The 12,770-nt window shown below is 45.4% G+C and overlaps 1 protein-coding gene across 4 annotated transcripts in view; it reads right to left on the bottom strand.

Annotated features, from left to right (window-relative positions):
* The window catches only part of AGTPBP1 (ATP/GTP binding carboxypeptidase 1), a 2,604,148-nt gene that overhangs the window by 2,558,155 nt on the left and 33,223 nt on the right, over nt 1-12,770 (bottom strand). Inside the window, exon 2 of one of the 4 annotated variants that reach the window (XM_069625855.1) lies at nt 12,323-12,452. The exons of the other annotated variants lie outside the window; for them this stretch is intronic. The gene's annotated coding sequence lies outside the window, so the exon portion shown is untranslated. The remainder of the gene's footprint in view (nt 1-12,322; nt 12,453-12,770) is intronic. 4 annotated transcript variants of the gene reach the window in all.

Here is a 12,770-nt window from a genome sequence, read left to right as displayed (position 1 = left end):
GCTGCTCAGCACGGCAGACTCTGCAAGTCCTCATATCCAGAACAGAGTATTCTTTCCTCCGTTCACTCCTGGCCTCTGCCCTGGTTCGATAGTCCGGGACCCACCAGGACTGTGGCGTGGTCACGCCACCAGGTAAGAAGGGTCTTCCATCTCCACCTCTCATTCAGCTGTTTCGCCTCTTTTGGTGTCAGCCTTCCGATGTCTGCTTCCACGCTTCTCTTCCACAGTACCACAGGCACCACATTATAGTGCAGCTCTGCCCCTCCAGGACGTCTGTACTCGCCTGTGCGTAGGATTCTTTCTCCATCATTCAAGGTTCTTTGTCTCTTTATTCACTCTCCCGTATATCAAAGGGGCGTGTTGCTGTACGTCCACAGTTAAGTTCAGCTGGTCTCCAGTATTACCTTGAGCCAATAATAGAAAAGTACTGCCATTATTGGTTGCAGATAACAAGGGGGGTCCTGGGAGTCTCTCTGCCAGACATTAGTCCTGGTTACGAGAGTCTTACCCAGAGTCTTTAGCTCACTATCTTTCACAGAGGAGAAATATCCAAAACATATCAGTCTTTGTCCTGCCCTGGAGCAGTCCAGCACCGAAATGCTAGGCAATTCTCCTCTGGACAAGAGTACCAACAGCAACCCCAGACATGTGCATTGGTTGCAGGCCATACAGACATAATATCATTTTCTTCAATTCTCATATAGGCAGAAATTGTGCTCCTTAAAGGAATGGGAGTCCTTGAACCACAGAGGGGAGTCACTCCCAGTTAGGTCCCCCTTTCTCAAACCCCCTAGGGAAGGTCTTGCTTAGTGGGATCACTGCCCTAGCCTCACGGGGGGTGCCCCCCCTCCACTGGAAGAAAGGAAGAATTGCCCATATGCGTCACAGTGCACTGCTCCACCATCCTTCCTCCGCCTAGTCTCTTGGTCTGCCTTCACTCCACCTGATTGAACCCAAACAACCCATATTCCTCCCGTCTACTACAGGGGTTTTATACCCCTCACTTCTTGTGGTCGTCGGTTCTCTCCTTTACACTGGCATGTTTGTTCACCTCTTCCTTGTGGCCAACCTGATTTTGCTTTTCCCCCCGGGAAGTGCCACAGGTAACGGGAAGCTTCAAAATCCCAGGTTAGCGGCGCCCCTTTTTATTTTCGGGGCATTTGCATTTGTGTTTGTCTCTCCGCCGTGGGTTTTAGTGACTGTGTTGCCGTTGCAGCGAAACATTGAGTTTCTTTTTACTCTGGCAATGGTTCCGAGGACTGTTGCTGATGTTTTCGTTTCATTTGCAAAGTTGGCAAGACTTTCTTCTGGAGCGCATTGATTTCAACAGCTGAAGTGCTTCCTTGTACATGGAGCCCCGGAACAGGAGAAAGAAACGGATGTCTGTCCATAACAGTTCTTCAAGCATTAGGTGATTGATAGTGGCACCTTCCATTTGTAACCAGGCACATAGAGGGGGGCCAGAAAGTGAGGCCCTCCCAACACTCTCACACCCAACCTCTGGGGCAGGACTGACTCTGGTGAAATCCATAATAGACCTCCTGCCCCAGATTGAGAGGTGTCCCTAACCTGCCCAGGAGGGTCAAGTCACTGACCCGGTCACACTTGAAAGATTTCTCCCTCAGTTGTTGTGGCTGTTGAGCAGTCTGGGTTTGGGAACGGCTGACAAGCCTTTCAGAACAGCCAACAAGCCTTCCATAATGTGCAGAAATTAGTGATGGATGAAGCCAGAAAAAAAGCATACACCTGGAGTTCTCTCGGCCCTCGACGCAGGAAAATCATTCGACCATGTTGAGTAGCTGTTAGTGCTGGGAGCATTTGGATTGGGGGGGGGGGGGAATTTCATACAAGTTTGTTTGCAATTTATGCATATGTGTCCATCCGCAATGGTGAGCTCCCCATCTGAAATGTAGGAACCAACTAGGGGGAACAGCAGGTTGAGCAAATAAAATACTTGGGCATTTAAGTAACCCCTTGTGCATCCCCTTTTGCAGGCAAACTGCCCGGTACTCTTAGCGGCAATAGAATCTGAAATCACACGGTGGAAGATACAAGCTATAATCTGGTTCAGCTGGGTTACCTCGATAAAAATGAACATTATTGCCTCTGCAATGCATTCAAGCTCTTCAATAAAGGCCTCAATGCAAATGTTCAGGAAACTTCACCAAGACCAAATAGCTTTTGTATGGAAAAATATGTTGCAAAGAATTCACAGATATACTCTTTTCAGGACTAGGATTAAGCGTGGAGGGGGATTGCATTTCCTATGATTTTGCGACATTACCAAGCTTCTCAACTGCGAGGGTTCTACAAAAGTGGTGCAATATTATTTCATACAAGGCTTGAAAAAAAACCCTGAATTACATGACCGGGCTACCACAGGTATAGACAGAGCAATACATGAACTCCCTTCGCTAGACCCATGGTCAAGATATGGGACAGGCCTCAAGCTAGCTGGGTTTGCTTACATTCCCGGGTCCACTTACACCCATCCACTTTAACCCCGATCTTCTCAGCATATGGACCAGGGGAATTTAAGGCTTGAAGGCAGCAGGGCTAAGAATTATTTGCACATATGTTCCAAGGGGGAAATATTAGATTGAAAATCAACGTCAATTAGTGCCTAATTTACAGAGCAAGGTTTAAGGCACTGTCCCGGCGGTACCTTACCCTGGACTGAGTTAAGCATTTATGCAAACTACGTTCAAGATTATGCTGGCAGGGGTTGAGGGGGTGATAACTAGTACTTGCACATATGGTGACTGTTGGATACGTAGGCGGTATTTGGAGTAAACAAAGAAGAAGTAGTAGGGGAGGTCTTAATCTCTTGGTCTCAGGAGGATAGCTCGGGGGCAACACACTCGCCTTGGAAGCAAGACAACCCAGAGCAACACAGGTTCCAACGCCGGGACCACGCTTAGAAACCTCTGGGTATTATGCGTGTTATAAATAACCAATTATAATAATAATGGAGGATACATATACCCTAGGCCCAGTAGTGTGCTTTCTGGGAGAATTCCTGATGCCTCAGATTAGAACGGTAAAGGGGAAGTAAATAATAGTCCTCAAGCCCTTTTGGACAATAAGAACAAGCTAAAAAGCGTCTCCAGGTTAGATGATTGGTTGGGGAAAATGTGGACTATGCCGATCTGCAGAAAATTACATACATTATTCAGGATAAGTTGCTTTACAGAGTGGAGGGACTTTCTGGATTAGGTCATAGGTCAAAATAAAGATTATACCAAACTTGTTTGGTTGAAAGATTTAGGCCTTCTATCCCGTCTGTCATGGGCAAATGGGATAACTCCTCCCACTATAGCAATTTAAGGGTGCTAACACTAACATTTGATAAGGGACCCTGGGATGTTGGTTAGCCACTATGCATTTGATTTTCTGAGCAAAACTAAAAATCAGGTACAGACATGCACAGATAACGGGGTAATTGCAGTAGGGACTATGTAAACTGTAATGCTGTGATGTTTTTCAAATGCTTCATTTCATCTCTGCCTGAGAAAGTGGAGACATTCCACGAAAGCTTGCAAACATGCAAATTAAATGACTGTTAGCCTAATTAAGATATCGACTTGTGTTCTTCTGGATCAACACTCTATTCAACCTGTGGCTAATACGGTACACAAGATAATTGAAATGTATATGTACAACATTGCACCTGGTTTAGCAATGCAGGATTCCGCGTAAAACGTTGCATTCTGAATAACATCTTGTATGATTTTCACAATGACTCAAAGTCAGATGTTGACCATAGGCTTAATCAATCAATTCACTTTGGTTTTATTGTGGGACATGCATAAATTCAAGAACTTGATTATAAAAGCTTCCCCTTCAGTTCAAAATGTGAGTCCTCTAGAAAGTAGACCAAAGCATATATTGTCAACAGCTTTATTCACTCAATGTAAAAACAGACATTTCTAGAATCTTGTGTTGAAGTTAGGTTTTCTGCATGCTACACATACTACTAGCCCATTTGTTGCCCAAACGTCACTCCTGCTGACTGGCTGAAGTCCTCAACCAAGAGCCCCATTTGCTCCTGCTTATCAACTCTGGATTCTGAAGAAGGCAAAGTCTAGCCAAGCTCAAAATAAGCCTGGAAAACATGTTTTCTGGCCATTTGAAGTTTAGAAAGGGTATTGCCAAAAACACCAAAGGCTGATGTTACAATGGACATAACCTTCGATAAAGCATCTGGGGTCGAAGCATGAGACATATGAGGATGACTATCACTGAACTGAACTAGGCAAAGTCTTCAAAGTTAAACAAGAGTTGAATGTGCCCTTCAGGTTGTGAACCATATCTTTGGAGATCTGGGAAGGTGTCATGGACTGCAGCCATCGAAAAGGAAGAAGTAGTACAGTCACCTGGCTGATAAAAAAGGGACCTCTTTATTAGAAATGTTGAGGCGCAGGTGATTTTCCTGCATTCATTGCTGGAGCGTTGTTAGGCAGTCAGTGACAAGCGGATGGGGGACAGATCATTCCTGCACTTTGAGGTGGAGCTTGGTATGGTTGGTATACAGGTTATGTAATCTTTAGACCAGCAGAAGAGGAGATTATGGTTGATGGTGTTGAAAGAATCTGAAAGATCAAGCGTCCACCACTTCTGGCCATAAGTGGCTTTTTTCCAATATCCAGATTGAAGTTTATGGCGACCGAACATGATCAGAATCGTCACTGGGGCAGTCTGATTCCAGGTTGTGGAGAGTTAGGACAGTGAATTTAGGCTCTAGTGTCCTAGTGGCACACAGGAGTGCAGAGAATGGAGAGTCATTCAAAAGTCTCACTGCGTCCTGTAGATGTGTAAAGAATGGGTTGATGAATATATGCATATGCTTTTTGTGGGCTATGCTTTTAGTGAAGCATTGATCAGCTTTGTTATGTTGGTCACTAGGAAAAGCAGATCGATTTTCACCAGAGAAGAAAAGTAGCTCAGGCAGGACTTTGCGGAAATTCCAAGATTTTAGAGACTGATGTCTCACGGGCAGAGAACAAACCCATGAGAGCAGCCCATCAGGACCACCATGACCAAACCAAAAAGCCTGCAGTAGGAGGGCAAGGTTTAATTGAAAAATTCATAAAATATTTTTCTGGGAAAACAGCATATGGTCCTCAATGACAATCAGATATGCATAATTCTTCTGGTTTTCCACCAGTTCTCTGGCCATTTCAAAGAGCACTTTGTACAAATGGTAAGCCCGTGTGATGTAGTATTTTCCTATTTTGAGCAGAGTGCGTTTGAACTGTGGCGCGTCAGAGGAAGAGGTCCGACAAATTAAGGCCCATCTCTCCCTATTTGTAGTGGGATGTCCCTGCCGGTCGTCAGAAAGTCCCAAAGTAAAATGTCCTCAGTCCAAACCTTACTCTACCTGACCCTACCACTAATATGACCAACTCAAACGAGGCCAAGAGAAGGTCTTTCTTCCCTGGGTCTTCTTCCATCTTCTGGTGTTTTAAAAGGCTTTGTTTCACACCATATGTTTCCTAATCCAATCTTTTGGAATAGTCTCTGGATATCTCCTTGATAAGCTTATGTAGCTCTTCCACAAGGCTCTTGGGTCTCATCATGGCTTTACTGATTATACTTGTGATAATTCTCCTCGAGATTCTTTTCCACAGTCTTATCTGCACTTGCAGATCTCTCACAATCTGGTAACTCAGGCTTTCCTAGATGCGCTTGAACTTGATCCATCTTGATAATTCCCCTTTTCTGGTTTCTCTCTCCATCAATGCCTCTTTCTTTATCTTGGTCACTTGATAGTCTTCTCACATCCCTTATTACAGTAGTTTATGCTAGGCTTTCTTCACTTTTTACCTTTAAACTCACAGGTTAATTTCTCTTCCTTCCAAGGTATTTGTTTCGTCTTTAACTATTTCCCATACAGGGTTGCTCGTTATTTTCTGCATCCGTTTTCCAAACTTCCAGTTAAACAGTCTGTTAGTGAATATCTCTTCCTTATGATTGGGACGACAAGTTTCTCTCTCTTCATATAATCTTGCCCAGCAGTCTCCCACTTTTCCGGTTTTCCAGTATATGCAGTTAACCGTTGTGGGATTCGGCACTCGCTCTGGCAGTCCTCTTCGGTATCTGGTTTCTTGTGCATCAGCTTCCTGTTCTCAGCTTCCCTTCTGGCTGCTGCCATATATGGGTGCTGGTGAAAGGGAATGTCTCGTGCTCCCTGCTATAATAGACTCGACGTGCTTCGCAGGGCATCCTGCCCACCACGATCTGGTCCTGGCCATGCCACCAACTGGTACAGGATTCCTGTCTCCTGCTTCACAACATTCTCCCTGTTGTATGCGCTGGGCCTCCGGCGCCTCACGCTCGCGTTCTTCCCCTCTTTAAAGTCACAAGCTCTGCAGCTCATCTCTGCCTCTCTGAGGCATGATAACGTCAGGGGTGTTATTTTGTTTTCCTCTCTCATATCTCATTTAAATGTACATTTCTACTTAAAGAGATATCTTCTTTTCGTTTTCCAAATGGGTTTGTTTCATCATTACCTTCTGTCAAATATACTGGAATCACACTATTCTTCACAGCAGGTAGTTCCATATAGGCTATCGTGTGTGTGGCCTAGAGAGTTCCTCACAGGAACGGGAGTCCTTGTCCCCCAAGGGGGAGTCTATCCCAATGAGGTCCCACTTGCCCAGACCATCAGCCTAGCGGTTTTATCTGGGTTCCATAACTCCTGCATCGCCAGACATAAAGGAGGAATTGCCACTCTTTAAATCATTAATCGACAATTGTGGTACACTGGTTTGGCGCATCAAGTCAGGGAATACGTTGTAACATGTCCAGCTGTTAGCATCAGATAGGCCTGCTACGGCCGTTGGAGAAACCTCCATACCCTTAACACACAATGCCCACTGGCTTCATAGTCGAACTGCCATGTTCCGACGGAAACTCCTGTATCATGGCGTAAGTGGATTGCTTCACCAAGATGGCTCCTTTATAATACTGCCTGCCCTTCCTTTTGCTGCCCAGATGGCACAGGTGGTTTTTGTCATGAAAACTAACACTTGCACATACTCCTTGATAAGATGTCGGACACAGGGCCTCAGTACCTTTCTCGGTTTTGGGGACAGTTGTGCTAAAACACTGGAATCAGTGGTGCTTTATGTTTGGGATATCATCCTCAAAGAAATGGACTGACAGAGTGCAACAAACACACGCTTGAACAATACCTACAGTGTTATACCAACGAATTCCAATCCAACTCTTGTGGCTATTTGGATATAGCCGAACTAGTCTACAAAAAAACCTGGCACACCTCTGTCAGACACAGCCTATTCTATTGTTCTTCCGGTATACATCCCATGTTGGTACCCATGCCAACGATTGTTGAAAGGTCATTTCATCTGCTGTTACTCCAATTGTTCACATACAAACAGTCCATTGACGAGCGACCGATATCTTACGGATACTGCTTTGGTACAGAAGATTGCAGAAGCATACAGCTGAACCTATATTCTATGTGGACAATAAGGATTGGCTTGCTTCCAAATATTTACCCCTGAAGAATTTACCAGTGCAATTAGAACCCCCATTTTTGGGTCCAGTTTATATCACACGCTGGATTTTGCCAGTCACCTGTTGGCTGGCATTAGCACCCAGTGTTACACGTGTCTCTCCTGAAACTCTACCAGGAAGACTGCTACAATCGCCAATTGGCCAGTCCACCCCCGATCATGATCGATGGAGCCCTGGAATCGGAGGTCCAAGAAATATGCGATTCCCGGTTCCACAGGGGCCACCTTTCCTTCCTGGTGGATTGGAAAAGTTACGTGGCGTGTGATCACTCTTGGGAACCTGCCTCAAATATTCATTTTCCTTGACAGGTGCAACACTTCAATGCCCGTTTCCCTTGATAGCCTGGAGCCCCTCTTATACATGGAGTGGGTATGCTCTCCTGTATGCCCACTTATGAATGTGCAGCCACTTACCTGCCTGGTGGGCATACCCACTGTGGTGTCTATTCTTGCAGCCTCAACGGTAGCCAGGAGTAACAGGGGAATGCGAAAACCACTGTACCCAGGGCCACTGCCATAACTGGGCTGGAGCAATGGCGAGGGAGCCCCGGGTCCCAATTCTGCAAGGACAGTGTGGAAAACGTCCCCTATAGCCATGACAACATGCTCTAGGTCGCAGAGCCTCACGTCAGTGCCAGCAATGCATTTTAACAGCCAGCTGGACACATGCTGAGCGTCTTAACTCTCCTTTACCTGTCCGCCTTGCTCTGCTGTCTCACTTTGCCTATGTTCTTCCCCCTGCTCTTCTCTGTCTGCTGATCCTCTGCCCTCCCCAGTCTTACTGTCTGACCCTTGCTTCTTCGGCAGGTGCTCTGTCCCCTTGGCCTCCTGGTGTGCCTGCCCCATTTTCCTCCAGCCATCTAAGAATTTTCCAGGGCCTCACTTCACTGTGTCATCTGGCTTCCCATATGTGGTTCTGGGAATACATATCCGGATACTCCACTGCATAACATTGTGGGGAGAGCCAGAAATTGATTCTTTGTATACTTTCAGCAACCAACTCTGCCTCGAAACTTGATTTCTCACAAGCATCCTGGAACAGACTAGTTTCATAACAGATGTAAAGCAGAGGTGAGACAACGTAATGGGATTAAGTGATCCTTGTAGTGAAATAATATTTTTCTATGTTGTATGCAACAAAGGAATTATATGAATACTAAAGCGTTAGTAGAATTAAACAGGAGTTGGTGCTCAACCTGCTTTTAGGAGATGAGCAAACATGGCAATGACATCACAGTTGGCGGTAGGCCATTCCAGGATAAAATAATGACAAACATTGCATCGTTATACGGTTCATACCGTGTTGGCAAGGTGGCAAACTAATAAACTGATGTAGCCAAACAAAAATTCCTTGGTGTTCATTGCTTACACTGTTAATTGTATATCGTTCATGCATAATAGTGGCCTATGAAGACAAAATGTTTTCACAAGTTTGGGAATGGGATTCTCTAAGAGTCAATTAGCACTAGCTAGTGGCGAGTGCACATTTTAAGCCTGCTAAGAGTGTGACCAGGCAGTGCTTTGCTTACAAATAGGGTAGAGCTGTGCTAGGCGGAGGTACGGTAGAACTAGAATATATATACTAGAGAACTAGAATGCTTTGCTTGAACACTGCATGGGAGAAAATTATCTACCACCTATATTTGGGTGCCATGACAACTTGCCTAAAACAAAATGGAAGTAGCAGGAAGCAGGTGAAAGTGGTTTCAAAATGTGTCATGCACTTACTCTTGGCAAATAATGTGAACAAATTTGAGCTTGTTTTGGAGTGAGATGGTGATGAACGACATATGCAATGGAGCAGTACCATGCAAAAGTATTGCATGGTGGGTCCATAGAAGTGTTGTGCTGCCAGTGGCATGGAGGCCCATTAATATGGTTGTTACCTTGTGCCTAGCTGCCAAAATGGTTGTAAAGGGAAAGAAGGGGTCCATGAGCCACAGAGTCTGAGCAGCACGATCAGGGCCTTCCCTGCATTGGCCAGCGACTCCCAGCCCACTCAATTATGCCAAGGGCATGCAAGTGGAACTGCTGGGTCCAGGTATCACTGGGTGGGCCACCAGATAGCAATTGAAAGGTCATGGCAAATACCTACTAATGCATAGCAGAATATAAAAACCCAAAATGTGTTGGTGTAAGTACAGTAAATACATGAAAACTAAATCTATAGTGAAGTTAGGAAGACAAAGCAATTCTTATCTCAGTGAGGCAGAGGCCAGGTCAGACACCATCCCGAGAGTCTCCTCAAGTCGTTTCCTCAGAGGATCACCTCTCAAAAGCCACGGTGTCAAATCAAGGCCTGCACAAAATTACTCCTGCATGACCCATTGTTAAGCTGTGGCAGGAACTGTTTAGAGGTAGAGAATTATTCTAATGTTGTGGTTTTAGTGAATGCTTTTTGAGATCTTGTGTGTGTTGATATTTCTGCTTTGGTGGTAGTGAGAAAGCTTATCGTCCCGGGTCCCTGTGGTCAACATGGAGAATGACGCCACTTTTATTGGGTGCCATTTATTCTTCCAACATGGTGCTCCACTGTTCTAGGTGGAAGTGTTTAAAGCACTCTAGTTGTTACACCAACACCCGGTCGCGGTTTCCTGCCTTCACAGACAAAACACTGACCGCAAACACTGGGACCTCCCGTCTCATGCACGGTAAACTTATTTCCTCGCTCAGCGCTTTAGTTTGTTTTTTCCTCGTTCTTATTTTTTTCTTTCTGTCCTTGCTTGCTTTCCTTATGCTTCTGTATCCCTCTCCTGGTTACCTTTTCTCTGTGCCTAATCTTGTTTTCCCGTGTCAGTCTCTGGTTGGAACTCTTCTGGTTCCCGGATCCTGAATACTTTTTGGACTGCCTGTTCGCGTGTGTAGCTTTTCTACACCATCTGCCCGTGAAGTCTGCCTTGGCTCTACCTCACGTCCTTGATATCGACTGCATGCACAGGTTTTTTCCTTCCACTTTGGGGGAGGTTTTTTCCCTGTGTCTTTGGCTTTCCATTCCAGAGGTCATGCAGCCTGGATAGTTGCCTGGAAGGCAGGGTGGCATCTGGAGAGCCTCGCCCAAACCTGCATGACACCGGCTCCAAACAGAAGAACCGCGAAGGATCATCTGCAACCAAGAAATCACAGCCCAACCACAGATCCCAACAGAACCAGATATTATTTTGCCCCAGGTTTCAGGCAAAGGTTCTGACTACAGATTTTTCTGGGGTGGTACCTACCTTTCCAGCCAAGTCATGACAATTCTTTCATGAGTAATGTGACATTCAATGGAGATCGCTCAGGACAAACAAGGCAAGGGCTAGCAAAATGCCTGGCCCAGTCAACATGGAAGGATACAGAGGCAAGCAATCCGAAAACCACTAACCCACTGTGAATTTCTCTCCATCACTCCTCCCCCAAATATACTAAAAAGAAAAAAGCAAGCAAGGGCCCTCCAGACTGAAAGAAAATAGCCCTTTAAGCACAGCCTGGCCGAGCCCTAGGAGCACGGGTTAGCCATGCATAGCCCAGAACTCCTGCTTTAATCACAAATGAGTCCTCCCTATGATGGACCCTCTCAATCTATACTACCCTTGATCCATAGAATTCTGGGGTACCACCCCATACCAACCTACAGATGTCCTATCAGGGCTTAGGATCTGTCCTACATTTCCCCTGGCTACAGCTCTGCCATTTGCTGTACCCATCTCAAAGGACTCACTCCCCGCCTCTCTCACAAGGCCATTTTATGTAATATAGTGGCAGAGAAGACTAGAAACCCTCCAGGAGGAGATAAAAGAGATGGTATGGCTCCTCTAGTGGAGGATAGCAAATAAGCAGTTCAGCAGGCTCTACAATGAAGTATTGACATGGCTTTTTATGGCAAGATCCATGGGAATGGGGTCTGCCCTATGCAGACATTCTTGGCTGAGGACTTGGGGGTTTGCCCCAGACGTACAGGCTACATTTCTGGACATGCACTTTGCTGTGGACAATTTCTTTGGGGCCAATGCTAATGAGTCAAAGAGTTGTAGGCCATATCAAAGTCTTTGTCTAACCAGGCAGCGGCTGATTGCATCTTCTGCTTCCTCTACCTTCTTCCAGGAATCCTCCTTTCACCACTTAACTTCGGATGCACACTGGGGTTGTGGTCAGGTGTCTTCTAACAAACAGCCACACATGTGATTCCCTAGTCAAAGCAGGGAGGGAGTGCTACTGCACTGTGACAGCTGCTTCTTCAGCAGAAAAACCTTTCTTGTTTTGCCACCCTCCTGCCGTTTGGGGGTAAGGGGAGAAGGCTATCCGCTGCAGATCGGATAACTGCAGCGCAATATATTAGATGCCGGAGTGCTGTAGGTATTGTCACAGGGGTTATCGCCTTCGTTTGCTGCAGAATTCCCCAGATAATTTCCCCTCAAAACCATCATCATCAACACCCTCCCTTTAGAGGAGAAAAGCCAGGTCCTAATAGGAAAAGCAGCCACTGCACTGGTGCCTGTTTAGGTGAAGGGCAGATGCTGCTAATCCCTGTACTTCATTGTGCAAAAAAAAAAAAAGACAGGTGCCCAGGTCTCATCGCAGACCTCCAGCTATTCAAATAGTTCCCACACAAGGACAGTTGACACTCTCACCCAAATCGTTCAGGCTCTCAAATTACATGTGTCTTCGTTTTCAATGGACTGCCAGGACCCATTATTTAATGTGCATATACAAGCAAAACATAGGAAATAAAAGTTCATGGCCAGGAACACATTACCAATTCGGAGTACTCCCCTTTGGTCTGAAAAAGCTTCAGGGCAACCTACTTGTGATGCAGGCAGCAGGCTAGCCCTAGTCACTTTTCTTTCCAAGGTCACAGTGAAACATGTCCTGATCCTGATGGAAACAGTGGCTACGGATAACCTCAACAAACAAGGTGTTATAGAGTCGCTCTTCCTGTGTAGGAAATAAATGTGGTTATGGTTTCAGCAAGAAAAATGTCAAGTTGGAAGCTACTAGCCAGTAAATCAAATTCCCTTCAATTCTACAAATACATACTGCACACAATGTCTTATTCGCAAAAGTCCATCACCATTAGCCAAAGGCTAGTGGTGAGTGCCATTTTGAAGGACAAAAATGAAATTTGAAATCTGGAAAAATGAATAAACAAATAACTATACATGTTTTCATTAAGAAATACGTTTTATTTACAATTCATGAACACACTCTGGTCTTTCGGCTACTTGTGATGATAATTTTGTTTGTACTCTTTCA

Source organism: Ambystoma mexicanum, chromosome 6p (assembly GCF_040938575.1).
Source record: "Ambystoma mexicanum isolate Mex_15411 chromosome 6p, UKY_AmexF1_1, whole genome shotgun sequence".
NCBI lineage: Eukaryota > Metazoa > Chordata > Amphibia > Caudata > Ambystomatidae > Ambystoma > Ambystoma mexicanum.
This window is presented reverse-complemented; position numbering and strand designations above follow the sequence as displayed.